At 44.9% G+C, this 16,041-nt stretch overlaps 1 non-coding gene across 1 annotated transcript; it reads left to right on the top strand.

Annotated features, from left to right (window-relative positions):
* The first annotated feature begins 4,660 nt into the window (after positions 1–4,660).
* LOC144891876 (U2 spliceosomal RNA) lies at positions 4,661–4,851 on the top strand. Its single transcript, XR_013623287.1, has one exon. It is a non-coding gene; the product is annotated as a U2 spliceosomal RNA (small nuclear RNA).
* The last annotated feature ends 11,190 nt before the right edge of the window (positions 4,852–16,041 follow it).

The following is a 16,041-nucleotide window of genomic DNA, read 5'->3' as shown; positions in this document are numbered from 1 at the left end:
GATTGGTTGAATCGTTTTTTGGACATAGCTCGGTAACTACTTCTCCGATTAATTTAAAACCTTGAAAAGGCACATCCTCGGGTCCCCAGCAATATACCTGGCAAGTTTCAAGTATATCGGACCGGTAGTTGTCGAGAAACAGCGGTCGCATACAGACACACACACACACACAGAGATTGCTGGAATTATAGATAGATATATATATAGATTAAATTCCCGTGGCTTCCTTGTTTAGACTGTTTATACGATGCCATCAATGATGCGCCGACGTAACAAATCTGGCGCCGAGAAACCTTGACTCAGAGAAGGTTTATTGATCACGTGGTTTGCTTTTACCTTGACCAGCGATGAGACTCCCAGAGGGATGGTGATCACGTATCCCGTGTATAGCACTGGTACCTCGCTATTATTTTATTTTCATAAATGTAACAATGAAAAACAAGGCATTTCCCGAAACATGATATTTCTGCTGATATAATTTGATGCCAAGTAACATTATCACGCATAACGCCGAGACTGAGGCAAATATGTCTGGCGGCTCCGCCCCCATCAATCTGATTGACAGTCATAGCCACGCCTACCCCAGTCCTATTCTTTTACATAGGAATGTAGTTTTACGTACATTTTGAGGAATCCTTTCAAGCTACGATAATTATAATACCAAAGGATGTTGCAGGAAGTAAAACTCTATCGAATGGTAGCAGAATCATTGCCATTGATAGAGGCAGCTCGGAAATATGCAGTCTGAAGATTATTATTATTATTATTACTAGGGCATGCCCGTACTATATATATATCTAAAAGTATATCCCCCCCCTCTATTTACATGAAATGGTTTGGTCCATTCGCAAAGCCAAAGCGAACGGCTTGCGAGTACGGTGACAATCCCCCCCCTCTATTTACATGAAATGGTTTGGTCCAAAGCGAACGGCTTGCGAGTACGGTGACAATCCCCCCCCTCTATTTACATGAAATGGTTTGGTCCAAAGCGAACGGCTTGCGAGTACGGTGACAATCCCCCCCCCCCCCCTCTATTTACATGAAATGGTTTGGTCCAAAGCTAACGGCTTGCGGAGTTTGGTAAAGAAATCGCCATATCGTGCACAAATGCGCAGGAAAGCGAAAGAATCGCAAATTAGTTTTAATTAGTTTTAAAACATAGTTTAACGCCCGAGCGAGTTTAACGCAATCGCAAATCGCATCGCAAAGCGAAAGAATCGCAAATTAGTTTTAATTAGTTTTAAAACATAGTTTAACGCCAACATAGCGCCAACATAGTTTGCCGACGGGAAATAAATGAATACGCTCTCAAATGTGCCGTCCGAGGCAGAGTCTGTTCGCCACGTTCGGCACACGTGATAGCTCGCTGCTCTCTGATTGGTTGAATCGTTTTTTGGACATAGCTCGGTAACTACTTCTCCGATTAATTTAAAACCTTGAAAAGGCACATCCTCGGGTCCCCAGCAATATACCTGGCAAGTTTCAAGTATATCGGACCGGTAGTTGTCGAGAAACAGCGGTCGCATACAGACACACACACACACACACACACACACACAGAGATTGCTGGAATTATAGATAGACTAGGGCATGCCCGTACTATATCTATATCTAAAATTATATCCCCCCCTCTATTTACATGAAATGGTTTGGTCCATGAAATGTTTTGGTCCATTCGCAACGCCAAAGCGAACGGCGAACGCTTTACATGAAATGGTTTGGTTCATGAAATGTTTTGGTCCATTCGCAACGCCAAAGCGAACGGCGAACGGCTTGCGAGTACAGTGACAATCCCCCCCCTCTATTTACATGAAATGGTTTGGTCCAAAGCGAACGGCTTCCGGAGTTTGGTAAAGAAATCGCCATCGCGTGCACAAACGCGCAGGAAAGCGAATGAATCGCAAATTCGTTTTTATTAGTTTTAAAACATCGTTTAACGCCAACATAGCGCCAACATAGTTTGCAAACGTGAAATAAATGAATACGCTCTCAAATGTGCCATCCGAGGCAGAGTGTGTCCGCCACGTTCGGCACACGCGATCGTTCGCTGCTCTCTGATTGGTTGAATCGTTTTTTGGACATAGCTCGGTAAGTAATTGTCCGATTAATATGAAACCTTGAAAAGGCACATCCTCGGGTCCCCAGCAATATACCTGGCAAGTTAAAAGTATATCGGACCCGTGGTTGTCGAGAAACAGCGGTCACAGACAAACAAACGTACAGACAGAGATTACTGGAATTATAGATAGATTATTATTATTATGAACAAGAAGATGAAATCCCGGGTTTGAGCGATCCCGTATTTTTGCTTTATTTTGCTTTTGCCTTGGTCTGGAGAACTGAAAAGTGATCCCTACCTCGACAATCAACTGAACAGACCAGGTAGGCTCTCATATGTAGCTCAAGCAAGTTTTTAAAGAAGATAATCCAACTTTAGTTTTGCATGTAGCAGGGGTCCCAGCCACTTTGATTGACAAAATAATAGGAAAAATAGGAATTCTGATCACAAAAAATAGGAGTTTAATAGGAAAAAACTAGGAAGTAATAGCACAGATTTCAGCATTGGAACAACATCGGTAGCTTTATTGCTGCAAGATTTATGCAAATACATGTACATGTATGGGCATGGACACACCCCCAATGAACTTGGGCCCACCCGTCTTAACATCGACAACAAAAACTATGACTTCTTCTTTTTGGCAGCCACCATGGACTCTATCAAAGTCTGCTTTTTCTTCTCCACTTTTCTCTGCGCCTCCCTGGTTTCCACCATACGAGTCTGTGTCTCTTGAATCTTTTTCTGAGCAGACTCAAGCATGGCCTGAGCTACTGCAATTTCAGTCATGTCACCTTTCTTAAGCGCCACCTTAAGCTTTTTATTTGCTTGATCAAGCAGACTGTTGCTAACAGTCAGTGACATCTGCTGAGATGACTCTTTTGCTGCCAGAGATTTCTCTGTTTTCTTCAAGTCCTCGCTCTTACGAGACAGCTCCGCTGCCTTCTCTACAGCAATCTTAGCTGTTCTCTCTCTTTCTTCTTTCTCTTGCCTGGTTTTCTCCCTGGCTTTCTGTTCATCTTCCTTGGCTTTTCGTTCTTCTTCAAGTCTCTGCATATAGTGCATGTGAGCAGAACGTCCTAACGAGAGGAGTCCCTTTGTGACTGGGACCATTTCGGGCCGGTCACCATACAATCTCATGCCATCCATTGTTGCACGGAGACCATTGATTGATGCCTCGCTCAGACTAACTCTCTCCTTGGTGACACTTTTCCCACTGATTGAGAACACGCGTTCCACGTCACTGTTTCCGTGAGACAGTGCAAGGACAATCCTTATCATTTGTCTCACTTGGGGGAATTTACAGTTTCCCGTACAGCCTTTTAAAGCCAACACTTTTCCCCAGTAACTGTCCACTCTCTTCATGCAGACTTCTTCTTCATTCTCCTGTGTTTTCTGGGACCAGTCAGTAGGAATGGCTTCCTCTTGGTACACCTTCCATTCATCTGCAATGCTGTCACTGTCAATATTCCTCTTCAGCTGTCTGGACAGGCTCTTGGCTGATTCAAGAGACCATGCAGCAGTCCTGTTTTGTGGCTGCAGACATCTGGCATTCTTCAGGATTTTGTTTGTCAATGGAAGCTTCTTTTGTAGGTGTACTATGGCTGCCTGGTAGCACTTCCTAATCCCAAGATACATCCTTTCCCTCTCAGAGACTTTCAACTTAGCGATACACCGTCGGGTATCCTCTCCCACACCCATGGATTCATTCTCCAGCTGGTTTGCAACAATGGAAACATCAAGGTTTGAGATGTCTTTCACAGCATCAACTGAAGGAGTCTTCATAATTCTTCTGATCAGTTTTTTGAGCAGGTCATGGAGTTTGTCATATAGAATGTGCACAAGTGGTTGCTCTGACTGGAAGAAGGTGAGGAACTCTGCAAATGTTGCTGCCAAGAACTTCAGGAAATGCAGTTGAGCTTTTATTTCCGGTCGCTGTAGTTCTGTTTTGATTCTTTTGTACCTGGGTTTAAACATGTCCTTTGGCTGCTGCTTTGGAAGAAATACCAAGAAATACTCTTTGAGAGATTCCCAGATCTCTATCAGCCGCTCCACTGCAGGTCCCAGTGTCAACCACCTGCACTCGACATGCTTCAAAGGCTTTTTTGGAACAGCACCCAATTTATGCTGAATGTCTTGAAAATCAACAGATCTAGCAGCAGAGCCTTTGAACCAGTAGAAAATCAGATGGGACCGAAGTTTTTTCCCACACCATCCCTACATAGAGAGTACTGACGCACTCACTGATAGATAAACGAAACAACTCGTGTGTCGAACGTACAATTCCATTGGGATCTTGATCCGGCATGCCGGGTTTTTACACTCGGCACCCAGCTCTGACGGTTGAAGGAAATCACGTGATTTTGACGCACTCGCTCCTCTCTTCCTGTTGCTCGTAACACAATAAAGCCTATATTTCTCCCACGATAAACAAAATAAATATATCACATCAGGATTGTTTAATAGCAGGATATCAAAGCATAATTGGAGACTCCATGAAGGTGCCGAACAGGCGGCCATTTCGAGGGAATGTTTGATTTTCGTCAATCGGCACCACTGTAACAACAATGTCATTCTCGTTTAAAAGGGGATTTTAATTAAGTTATCACTTCTCGTCCTTTGCTGGCTCAGATCAAGTGCAGTTTCTGTTCTTATCAATTTAATAGCTGTATTCGGTAGACCAGGTGATGGGGTTAGAGTGCACGAAATATCAGTCTTTTTCTTTAACTGCCCTGGTGTTGGGCTAGCAGCTAGGGTGCCAGCTTAGGATCCTAGGATCCTGGGTTCGAATCCCGGTCGACCGCTGAATTAACGCCAGGGGGGTTGACTCAGCCTGTCATCCTGCCGAGGTCGGCAAATTGAGTACCAGTTCACTGGTAATTCCCTGTTTGTCGTAAAAAGGCGACAAAAAGGGTTGGCGGCAGGAAGGGCATCCGGCCGTAAAACATTGCTTCAAAAAGGGGACCCAAAAAAACAACAACAACCACGGTCCCCGGAAAAGGCCAACCCCCGCTTGCGGGGAAAAATGGCCTCTAAAGGTGTTTTTTTTTTTTTTTAGTCGCGTCGCAAGATGCTGGTCATAGAGTGCCCTCTGCTGTTGTTCTTCTTCTTCTTCTTGTTGTTCTTGCAGAGAAGACAAAACCTCAAAGCTCCACCCATTCTGGGAACCATAGCTCCACCCATTGTGGGAGAGGCTTTATATAAACAAATATCCACCATTTTATTAACTCGCATAGCTTTGAGGCCTGTTTTGTAGGCCCTTGGTGTCTTCCTCTCTCACACAGTTTTCTTTCAAATCAAATTCGATATATCATTTCATTTTTCACAGTCGCTAACATAGTTTTAGACTCAGTTGAAAAAAAACGGGAAGAAAATCCGATGAAAGTTGCCCTTTATAGAACGAAATGAATTCTCAAAGGCCTGTAACTTCAAGTCCATTGAGATTTTTTTTTTTTAAATCGCGGCATGGTCAGTCATACACCGCCTGAAATAACAGACGGGAAAATGCCGAGATATATTAAAAATTCGTCCATTTGATGACAATCGTCACGATGAAATATTTAATTTATACGTCGTCACAATAATGTGGAGAGAGGAGGATAGCTTCGTTCACGTATCGCCACATACGGGAAATTGCCGAGATATATATATTTTAAATCGCGGCATGGTCAGTCATACACCGCCTGAAATAACGGACGGCAAAATGCCGAGATATATTAAAATTTCGTCGCCACACACGGGAAATTGCCAAGATATATTTTCACTTTGCACAAAAATAACATCAAGTAATCGAATCAATAGGAATGTCCTGTGCCTATAACATCGACGTTATAGGCACAGCTGCATCTAGGCATTGTGTAACATCGACGCGGCTTTTGTTTTAATTAAAACTTTTTGTACTTGTTTTTTCTTTAACTGACAAAATTATTCCCACGTTCTTGTGGGGTCAGCTGGGGGAAGCTTGGCCCAAGTCTGTCATGAAGAGGATGGCCAGGGCTAACGTTCGACTAAGGTGGCCGACTCGCGGATAGCTTGCCTACTCCTCCAAAAGGAAACCATGGGATGTTTAACGTCCAGCAACAAATGCGTTGGAAAATGTAACATTAATCGGATGCAATAAATCCGGGCAGTATATAATCAGCAGAAGCCTACAGCCCTTGATGTCTTAGGCCCACCAGAAAACCAAGATGGTGGCCATACAGTCACGTGAAAAAGTAAGTACACCCCATGTAAAGTTTTGACTTTTTCAACATATTTCAACATACAGCTATTTGATCTTCATTTCAACAATATTGAAAGATAAAGGTGATATAATATAACAAATATCATGAAACATTTACATTTTGTAGTCCATTGTATAATTTAAATAAACATAAATGCAAATTTCACATGTGGAAAAAGTAAGAACACCCCTACATTTATCACGACTTCAAACACCTAAAATTAGAATCAGGTGCACCAGCTCAGGTGCAAATGATTAGAAAATCGTTAGAGAGGATCTTGGAGGAACCTGTCTTATTTAAACCTCATACATTTAGTTTGGTTTGCTTTTTGTTGTTGAAGTGTGCGGCGTCACCATGCCGAGATCAAAAGAGCTCTCTCAGGCCTTCAGAAAGAAGGTTGTAGATGCCTACGAGTCTGGGAAGGGATTTAAACAGATCTCCAAACAATTTGAAATCAATCATTCGACTGTCCTGAAGATCATCTACAACTGCCAACTGGGGAAGATTCCAAACAACTGCCAACTTGTTCAGGCCAGGCCGCTCCAGCAAATTCAGCCCGAGAGCAGACCGCAAGATGCTGAAAGGAGTCTCTAAGAACCCCAGAATGTCATCACGGGACCAACAGGTAGCTCTTGCCACTGTTGATGTCAAAGTGCACGAGTCTACCATTAGAAAGAGGCTGCACAAATTTGATCTAAATGGGAGGTGTGCCAGGAGGAAAACTTTGCTGTCCAGAAAGAACATCAGGGCAAGACTAAAGTTTGCCAATGAACACCTAGGCAAAGACCAGCACTTCTGGAACAATGTGCTCTGGACAGATGAGTCAAAGGTAGAGCTATTTGGCCACAGTACCAGACGACATGTTTGGCGAAAACCAAAGACAGCATTTGACCACAAGAACCTGATACCAACTGTAAAGCATGGTGGTGGAAATATTATGGTTTGGGGCAGCTATGCTGCATCAGGGTCTGGGCAGCTCCCCATAATAGAATCCACTATGAATTCTTCATTGTACCAGAGGGTGCTCGAGGATAATGTGAAGCCATCTGTCGGAAAGTTGAAGCTCAACCAAAGGTGGACCTTGCAACATGACAATGACCCAAAACATACCAGTAAATCCACCAAGGAATGGCTGAAAAGAAAGAAATGGAGGGTTCTGGAATGGCCAAGTCAAAGCCCGGATCTAAATCCCATCAAGATGTTGTGGGGGGATTTGAAACGAGCTGTGCATGCAAGAAGTACATGGATACGAAGAAGTACATTGTGAGGCAGTTGCAGGAGAAGTACATGGATAAGAGGAAGAAGTTGTTTTTTGGGTTTGTTGATCTGGAGAAGGCATTCGATAGGGTTCCACGCAAAGTATTGACATGGGCATTGAGGAGGTTGGGAGTGGAGGAGTGGTTGATCGGAGTAGTGATGGCAATGTACAAAAGAGCACGCACAGCTGTAAGGACGAAGGACGGGAACAGTGGTGAGTTTGAGGTGAAGGTGGGAGTGCATCAGGGGTCGGTACTAAGTCCACTACTATTTGTAGCTGTGATGGAGGTGCTGGCTCAGACCGTAAAGGAGGGTTTACCGTGGGAGTTGTTGTATGCAGATGATCTGGTGTTGATTGCGGAAAGTATGGATGGACTGAAGGAAAAGATGAACAAGTGGAAGGAATGTATGGAGACAAAAGGTCTGAAGGTGAATATCGGAAAGACAAAGGTGATGGCAAGTGGTAAAGCATGTGGTGAGGTGGAAAGAACTGGGAAGTGGCCGTGTGCTGTGTGCAGGAAGGGTGTCGGAGTGAACTCCATTCAATGTACAATGTGTGCTGAGTGGGTTCATCAAAAATGTAGTGGTCTGAGAGGGTCATTAACCAGTGTGGCAGCTACATTCAAATGTAAGGTGTGCACAGAGGGAGCTGCAGATGGAGGAAATGTTGAGTTGGATCTTGGAGACGGCGTGAAGCTGGAAGGTGTGAAAACATTTTGCTACCTCGGAGACATGCTGAATGGAGAAGGTGGATCAGACTCGGCAACGGTTGCTCGAGTGAGATGTGCATGGAAGAAGTTTCGGGAACTGAGTGGCGTGCTTATGAGGAGGAGAGTGTCGCTGAGGCTGAAGGGAAAGGTGTATGCTGCATGTGTGAGAAGTGTTATGATTTATGGGAGCGAGACATGGGTAATGAACGTAGGGCAGCAACGAGGGCTGGAAAGGGTGGAAATGCGAATGGTTCGATGGATGTGCGGAGTATCGTTGAGAGAGAGGAAGACAAATGATGAATTGCGAAAGATGATGGGAATATTGCCTGTGATTGATGCTGTGAAGAGGAACAGGTTGAGATGGTTTGGTCATGTATTGAGGAAGGATGAAAGTGACTGGTTGAGAAGAGTGATGGAAGTTAATGTAGAAGGAAGTAGAGGACGGGGAAGACCGAGAAAGACTTGGCTAAAGATGGTGGAAGAAGAAATGCGGGCAAGGGGGTTAACAAGGAGAGATGCAGAAAATAGGGCAAAATGGAGAAGATTGTCATGGGGACCGCAGGGCTAACCCCCGCTCTAGCAGGGAACATGGCCTTAAAATGCATGTTGTTGTTGTTGTTGTTGTGTGCATGCAAGAAACCCCTCAAACATCGCACAGCTGAAATAATTCTGCATGGAGGAGTGGGCAAAAATTTCTCCCAGTCGATGTCAGAGACTGGTAGACAGTTATAAGAAATGCCTACTTGAGGTTGTTTCTGCCAAAGGGGGCAATACCACCTATGAGAGCCAAGAGTGTACTTACTTTTTCCACATGCGAAATTTGCATTTATGTTTATTTAAATTATACATATACAATGGACTACAAAATGTAAATGTTTCATGATATTTGTTATATTATATCACCTTTATCTATCAATATTGTGGGAATGAAGATCAAATAGCTGTATGTTGAAATATGTTGAAAAAGTCAAAACTTTACATGGGGTGCACTTACTTTTTCACATGACTGTATTTCATCTGGGTGCCGTGGTGGGTGGAGTCAAGCAACAAATGTGGGTGGGGTCCGACAGCTGTCTGACCAATGGGTGCACATTTCAAAAATCTATCTCCAACAAGAACAACAACCACCACCACCACACAGAGCTTTTCTAGATCGCAGGTAAAAAGGGTGGCATCAGAGCAACCCGGATAAGTCTATACAAAGCCAGGGCTATGTGCACTTCAATTTGGTTGAAATTTACTTTTTACGAAACAATGTGTGGATTCTGAAAAACGTTGTCAGAGTAGGCGAGCTATCGTTGGCCCCTCGCCAAATTCAAAATTCCTGCTCCAACCTACAGGGAGGCCCATCCTGCATCAGCAGCACAGCCAATGATGCTACTCTCACTCTCAGCCATGTTCTGCACAACAAAGAAAGAACGACCCGGGTATTTTCAGCCACCACCTCAGCCTTTAAAGACCCCCCAATATCCTCTTTAACTATTTGCTGATGTCTCCATCCTCTGCCGTGATGCCCCTCATCCTTCAGACAGACAGGTGGTCCCTGTTTTATATTAGCACCTTTTTGGTTTTGCACCCTCTGCTCTGTCCACCCCTCACCCACCTCCTCCAGGCTTCTGCAGGGCCCACACAGTCCACCATCAACCCCCTTCTGGTGAAACTACCGACATTCAGGATCACTGCTCATCTCCACTCATTTGTTTCTCTATTTTCCCACCTGTGGAACCAACTTCCACATTCTCTGCAATCTCAATATTCCCTGAAGATCTTCAAGACACGTATTCACCACAATCTGATTGGTTATCTTGAGAGATTAGACCCTTCAGTCCACAAAGACCATTTACCTTTTTTTTTTTTTTAATTTATTTATTTATTTATTTATTTATTTATTTTTTTTTTTTTTTCTTTTCGTATACAATATCGAGGCTCGTGAAAGAGCGAACATTAATCACACAGAAAGACAAACCGACACATAAAACATATAACATAGGGAGCGGTAGACAAGATGGGGAGAGAGGGGGAAGGACACAAACACAACATTTGAGAGCAGGGACCGAGAGACATGGAGACATCGAGAGATCTGAGAGGGCGAGGGCTTTGGGTGGGGGGGGGGGGGGGGGGGCGTGGGAAGGGGGCAGTGGGAGAGGTATAAAACATATGGACACTGCCAGGACTTCCAGGAAAGAAGTTGGAATTTCAAACAAGGTGGATCTGGGGTGAATTAGCGGGGGTAGAAAAGATCAAGGTTTTGGATGGGGGAAGATAAGAGATGGTGGTGAACAGCTGTTTTAAAGACCTGGAGGGAGGAGTGGGATTGAAGGGAGTGAGGGAGTTTGTTCCAGAGGCGGGAGAAAAGAGGAATGAAAGAGTGAAGGTGAGCGGAGAGCCGAGATTTCGGCAGTTTAACCATCAGAGGGTTGCTGGCAGATCTTGTGCGACCTGTAGGAATATTTGGGGGACAGAGCACAGAGAGAGCTGGGGGTGCAAGGCCGGAGAGGAGTCGGTAGAAGACAGAAAGACCACCTACCTGCCTGCGGTGAGTGAGTGAAAGGCCCTCAGAGATAGCTTCATCGCGGGAGATTCCAATAATTCTGAAAGCTTTGGTTTCAACAGCGTGAAGCCGAGCTAGGTGTGAGGCAGGAGCACCGGCCCATAGGGGAGAACAGTATTCCATTGAGCTGCGGATGAAAGCCTTGTATGTGGTGAGGAGCTCAGGTGTGCCGAGGAAGGACTTCGCACGACGGAGGATGCCCAGTCGGCGACTGGCTTTGGAGGCCAGCTTGGAAATGTGGTTTTCCCAAGAAAGATCATGGCAGATAGTGAGACCCAAAATCTTGAGCGACAGAACTTCTTGGAGAGGATTGTTGAGAAAGTAGATGGGAGGGTTGTCCAGTCGATCTTTTCGGAGAGACATAGTAAGAGTGTGAGATTTGTCAGGATTGAAAGACATGTTCCACTTGTTTGACCAGTCTGTGATTTTGTCCAGGTCTTCAGAGAGTGAGGAGGCAGCAGACTGCCGATCTGAGGGAAGAGGAATGGAGCGGCAGAGAGTGGAGTCATCAGCAAAGAGATAGAGAGGATTTTCGAGAGAGTCAGAGAGATCATTGATGAAGACCAGAAAAAGCACGGGGCCCAGAACACTGCCTTGGGGAACTCCAGCCTGAACAGGAAGAGGAGATGAGAGAAACCCATTCAGGGCCACACGTTGACGACGACTAGAGAGGAAGTCCGCCAGCCATGCGTGGAGATTTCCATGGATACCAAAGGAGGAGAGTTTGGTGAGCAGAGCGGGGTGCCAGACCGTGTCGAAGGCACGTGATATGTCGAGGGAGACAGCTCTAATTTCCTGTTTGGCATTGAGGACCTCCATCCATTGTTGAGACAGCAGAAGCAGCATGTCCAGAGTAGAGTGACCTGGTCTGAAACCAAATTGATGATCAGAGATCAAGCCATTGGAGAAGAGGAAATATTTCATATCAGAAGCAATGATGGATTCCCTTTTGACCTTTAGATCTGAAATCTAAAGATCTGAAATCTTTAGATCTCAACAATCCTCTCCCTGATTTAATACCCTTTTGACACTTTAGATCGCAACATGCTTTAGATGTTTCATACCCCTTAAACTCCCAGAACCACCACACGTTTACACCCCTTAAGTCCCTTTCAACCTTAACACCATTTAGACCCCAAACGTCCTTCAGACAGATTAGATAGCTTGGACCCTTGACCATTTGGAGCTTTAGACCACTTGGACCTTCATACAACCTTTTTACATTATTGAGACATTAGACCCTTGCGACCCCTGATACACCAATGACTATTACGACCTGTGCTATCTCCTCGGACCACTTCTGTGTCACCAGCCACCTGAGTATTGCTGTTCCTCGTCTTCAGCCCACCTTCATCACTGCCCGCAACATTCGTGCCATCGACCGTTCCGCCTTTAAAGAGGACCTTCACACCCGTCTCTCTGGCCGTTCCTATGTCACTGCAGAAGACCTCGACTGTTGCCTCCGCACAGCATTGGACTGTCATGCTCCAGCGACACGGCGTGCCGTTCCCAGACGTAGGAGTACTCCGTGGTTCAGCGCAGTCAGCGACGAAGTCAGGGCTGCCAAAAAGGAACGACGACATGCCGAGAGACAGTGGCTGAAGACTGGCCTCACAGTCCATAAACAGTTGTATAACATAGCTAAAAGACTCGTCATAAAAATAATTCTGAAAGCAAAAACGTCATATATTTCTGATCGGATTACTAGGAGCTCCTCCTGCAAGCAACTGTTCAGCATTACCAACCGCCTGTTTGCCACCAAAAATAAATCCGTTCTTCCCACTGTATTTCCTCAAAACGAACCACCCCAACGCTTCCTGCATTTCTTTCACAATAAAATTCAGTCAATAAGAAACAATCTTGACAAGCAGTCACTCCTTTCCTTCGATGATGCTGAACACTGCTTTCACGGACGACCTCTTAGTTCGTTTACTCCTGTTACTGAGGAAATTGTCAAATGTACAATCCTCAAGTCAAACACAAAAACATGTGATCTCGACCCCCTTCCCACCGATTTGTTCATTGAGTGTTTGGACACCCTCCTCCCATTTATTACTGCAGTTATCAATGATTCTCTGACTACGGGTTCATTTCCGCTTCTCTTTAAACAAGCTCTTGTTAAACCACTTCTTAAAAAGCCCACCCTTAATAATAATAATAATAATGCATTTATTTTATATAGCGCTTTTCAGGGAGCCCAAAGACGCTTTGACAGAGTGCAAAACATAATGCATAGCAAAACATAAAAACAATTGCAAAAAACAAGAATCAATAGGGAAATATTCAAAGCAAAAAGGAGGGAGAAGGAGAAGAGATAGTCAGGGGTTAAATGCTGTGGGTTAAATGTTGAATGCAGTGTTGAACAGGTGGGTCTTGAGTGATGTTTTGAATGTGGTGAGTGAGGAGGAGTCTCTGATGGTGTGAGGTAGTGAGTTCCAGAGGGTGGGAGCAGCGATGGAGAAGGCCCTGTCCCCCCAGGATCTGAATTTGATCCGGATGGGGGGGGGGGGGGGGGGGTCAGGAGGTTGGTACCAGCAGAGCGGAGGTTGCGGTTGGGAGTGTGTCTGGAGAGGAGGTCAGCCAGGTAGGATGGGGCCAGGTTATGGAGGGCTTTGTAGGTCAAGAGGAGGATTTTGTACTGGATTCTCTGGGGGATGGGGAGCCAGTGAAGCTTATAAAGGACGGGGGTGATGTGGTCACGGGTCCGGGAATGGGTGAGTAGACGGGCAGCGGAGTTCTGAATGTATTGGAGTTTATTGGTGATTGTTGAGGGTGAACCATAAAGGAGGCTATTGCAGTAGTCCAGACGGGAAGTGATGAAGGCGTGGATGAGGGTTTCTGCAGCCACGGAGGAGAGGGATGAGCGGAGACGGGCGATGTTTTTCAGGTGAAAGAAGGCTGTCTTTGTGATCTGTTTAGTGTATTTGTCGAAGGAGAGGGTTTGGTCAAAGATGATGCCAAGATTCCGGATGTGAGGGGAGGTGGATACTGGGATACCGTCGATGTTGAGGGCAAAGTTATTGGTGGATTTTATGAGCGTTTTTGGGCCAATGATGATTATTTCAGATTTATCATAGTTAAGTTTGAGGAAGTTAATTTGAAGCCAGGATTTTATTTCAGTGATGCAGTTTGTCAGGATAGAGTGGGTGGCGGTGGAGATGGACTTGGTGGAGATGAAAAGCTGGATGTCATCGGCGAAGCAGTGGAATTGGAGACCATGACGGCGGATTTGACTCTTGACCCTAACGACATGAAAAATTACCGTCCTATCTCCAACCTGTCTTTCCTGTCAAAGATCACAGAAAGAATTGTGCTCTCACAGATGAATGACCATCTAGTTTCAAATAATCTTTTCAATTCTCGCCAGTCAGCATATAGACCAGGCCATAGCACCGAGACCGCTCTCCTAAGAATAACCAATGATCTTCTGACCTCTCTTGACTGTGGTAAGGTTTCCGTTCTTGCTCTTTTGGACTTGTCTGCCGCCTTTGACACGATTGACCATAGTGTCTTAATTCGTCGTCTTGAAATCACATTTGGTACAACTGGTACTCCACTTTCTTGGCTGATGTCCTATCTTACTGATAGAGTACAAACAGTTGTTGTCAATGGCCAGAAATCAGCCCCTTCTCCGCTTTCCTTTGGCGTTCCCCAGAGCTCAGTCCTGGGACCTATCCTCTTTCTTTTGTACACTCAGCCTCTATTTGATCTTGTTGCCAGAAATTCAGTTGATCACCACGCCTTTGCGGATGACAATCAGCTGTACAAAGGAAGCACGATTCAACAAATCGTGCCCACTGTTGAAGTGTTAGAAGGCTGTATTGCCGACATGAAGGCGTGGATGACTCAAAACAAACTTCAGCTGAACGATGCTAAAACAGAGTCTATGATTGTAAGATCGCACAGATGTCCTGCACAATGTTCACTTCCTACCACTATTCATGTTGGTGAAACCGATGTAAACTTTGTTTCGTCGGCCAAGAACCTTGGTGTGGTTTTCGACTGTAACATGACATTTTCCAAGCAAGTACTTCAAACTTGCAAATCAGCATACTTTCAGCTGCGAAAGATCGCATCCATTCGCCACTTTCTTACTCCTCAAGCTGCTCTAACTCTGGTCTGTGCCCTTGTCCTCTCAAGGCTAGACTATTGTAATTCTTTGTATGCTGGCTGCCCTCAGTTTCTCTTGGATAAGTTACAAAAGGTTCAAAACTCTGCCGCTCGTCTTGTCTGTAAGGCGAAGAAGTCTGACCATGTTACTCCACCTCTTGAATCTTTACACTGGCTGCCTGTCTCTGCTCGTGTGCAATACAAAATTTGCACACTATGTTATAAATCATTGTGTGGAACGGGACCTCACTATCTCTCCGATTTGCTCACTCTCTATGAACCTCAGCGACGGCTTCGTTCAAGCGACGACTCTATGACCTTAGAGCTGCCGCGCACCAGCACCAAGTCGTTTGGCGAGAAATCCTTTTCCTTTGCTGCACCTCTGCTCTGGAATGACTTGCCTTCCTCTGTTCGACATGTTGACTCTCTTCCTGCCTTTAAAACCTCCCTCAAAACCTATCTGTTTCACAAGTCTTTCAAAGTCTAAGTCCTGTTTTCCCTTTGGTTTGAGGTGGGACAGAGATCGAGAGTATGTCTGTGTACATGTGTGGGGGAGGGAGGGGAGGAGGAGGGGGAGTACACATCTGTGGGTTTTGAATGGGGAGGGAGAGGAATAGGGCAAGAGTGAAGGTGTGTCTGTGTATGTTTGTGTGTGTGTGCGTTCGCATGATAATGTAAAGCGCCATGAGGGTAGTTTACTCTGCTTGATGGGGCTATATAAGACTTTATTATTATTATTATTATTATTATTAGAACACACCCTTTAATTTAGACCATCTCAAACTTTTAAGCGCACACCAAACATCTATAGTCTTATTGCAAAATACAGACTATACTTTTTTCAGCAAGTAATACATAAACTTGAGCCACCCAGAGGGTACGTCCTCTGACATCTAATATACACAAGTCTAATATATAAAGAATAAAGTTTGTGGTGTTGAGAATGCTTTTGGTTGAAGGCATAGAGGAAAATTTAGCTGTAAGGGAAAGAAGAGGTTGGATGAACTAAGCATTTAGGAGTGAGGAGGTTTTGGGAAACAAGCCTTGCAAAAGAGGAAAGGAAGATATTTTGATGGAGAAGAATGAACGGGTTGTTCCTGAGGGAGTAAAAAGCAGAGTAAGACATTTTAAAAC

Source organism: Myxine glutinosa, chromosome 4, assembly GCF_964187855.1.
Source record: "Myxine glutinosa chromosome 4, kmMyxGlut1.1, whole genome shotgun sequence".
Lineage (NCBI taxonomy): Eukaryota > Metazoa > Chordata > Myxini > Myxiniformes > Myxinidae > Myxine > Myxine glutinosa.
Note: the sequence above shows the minus strand (reverse complement) of the source record. Positions and strands in the feature narration are given on the sequence as shown.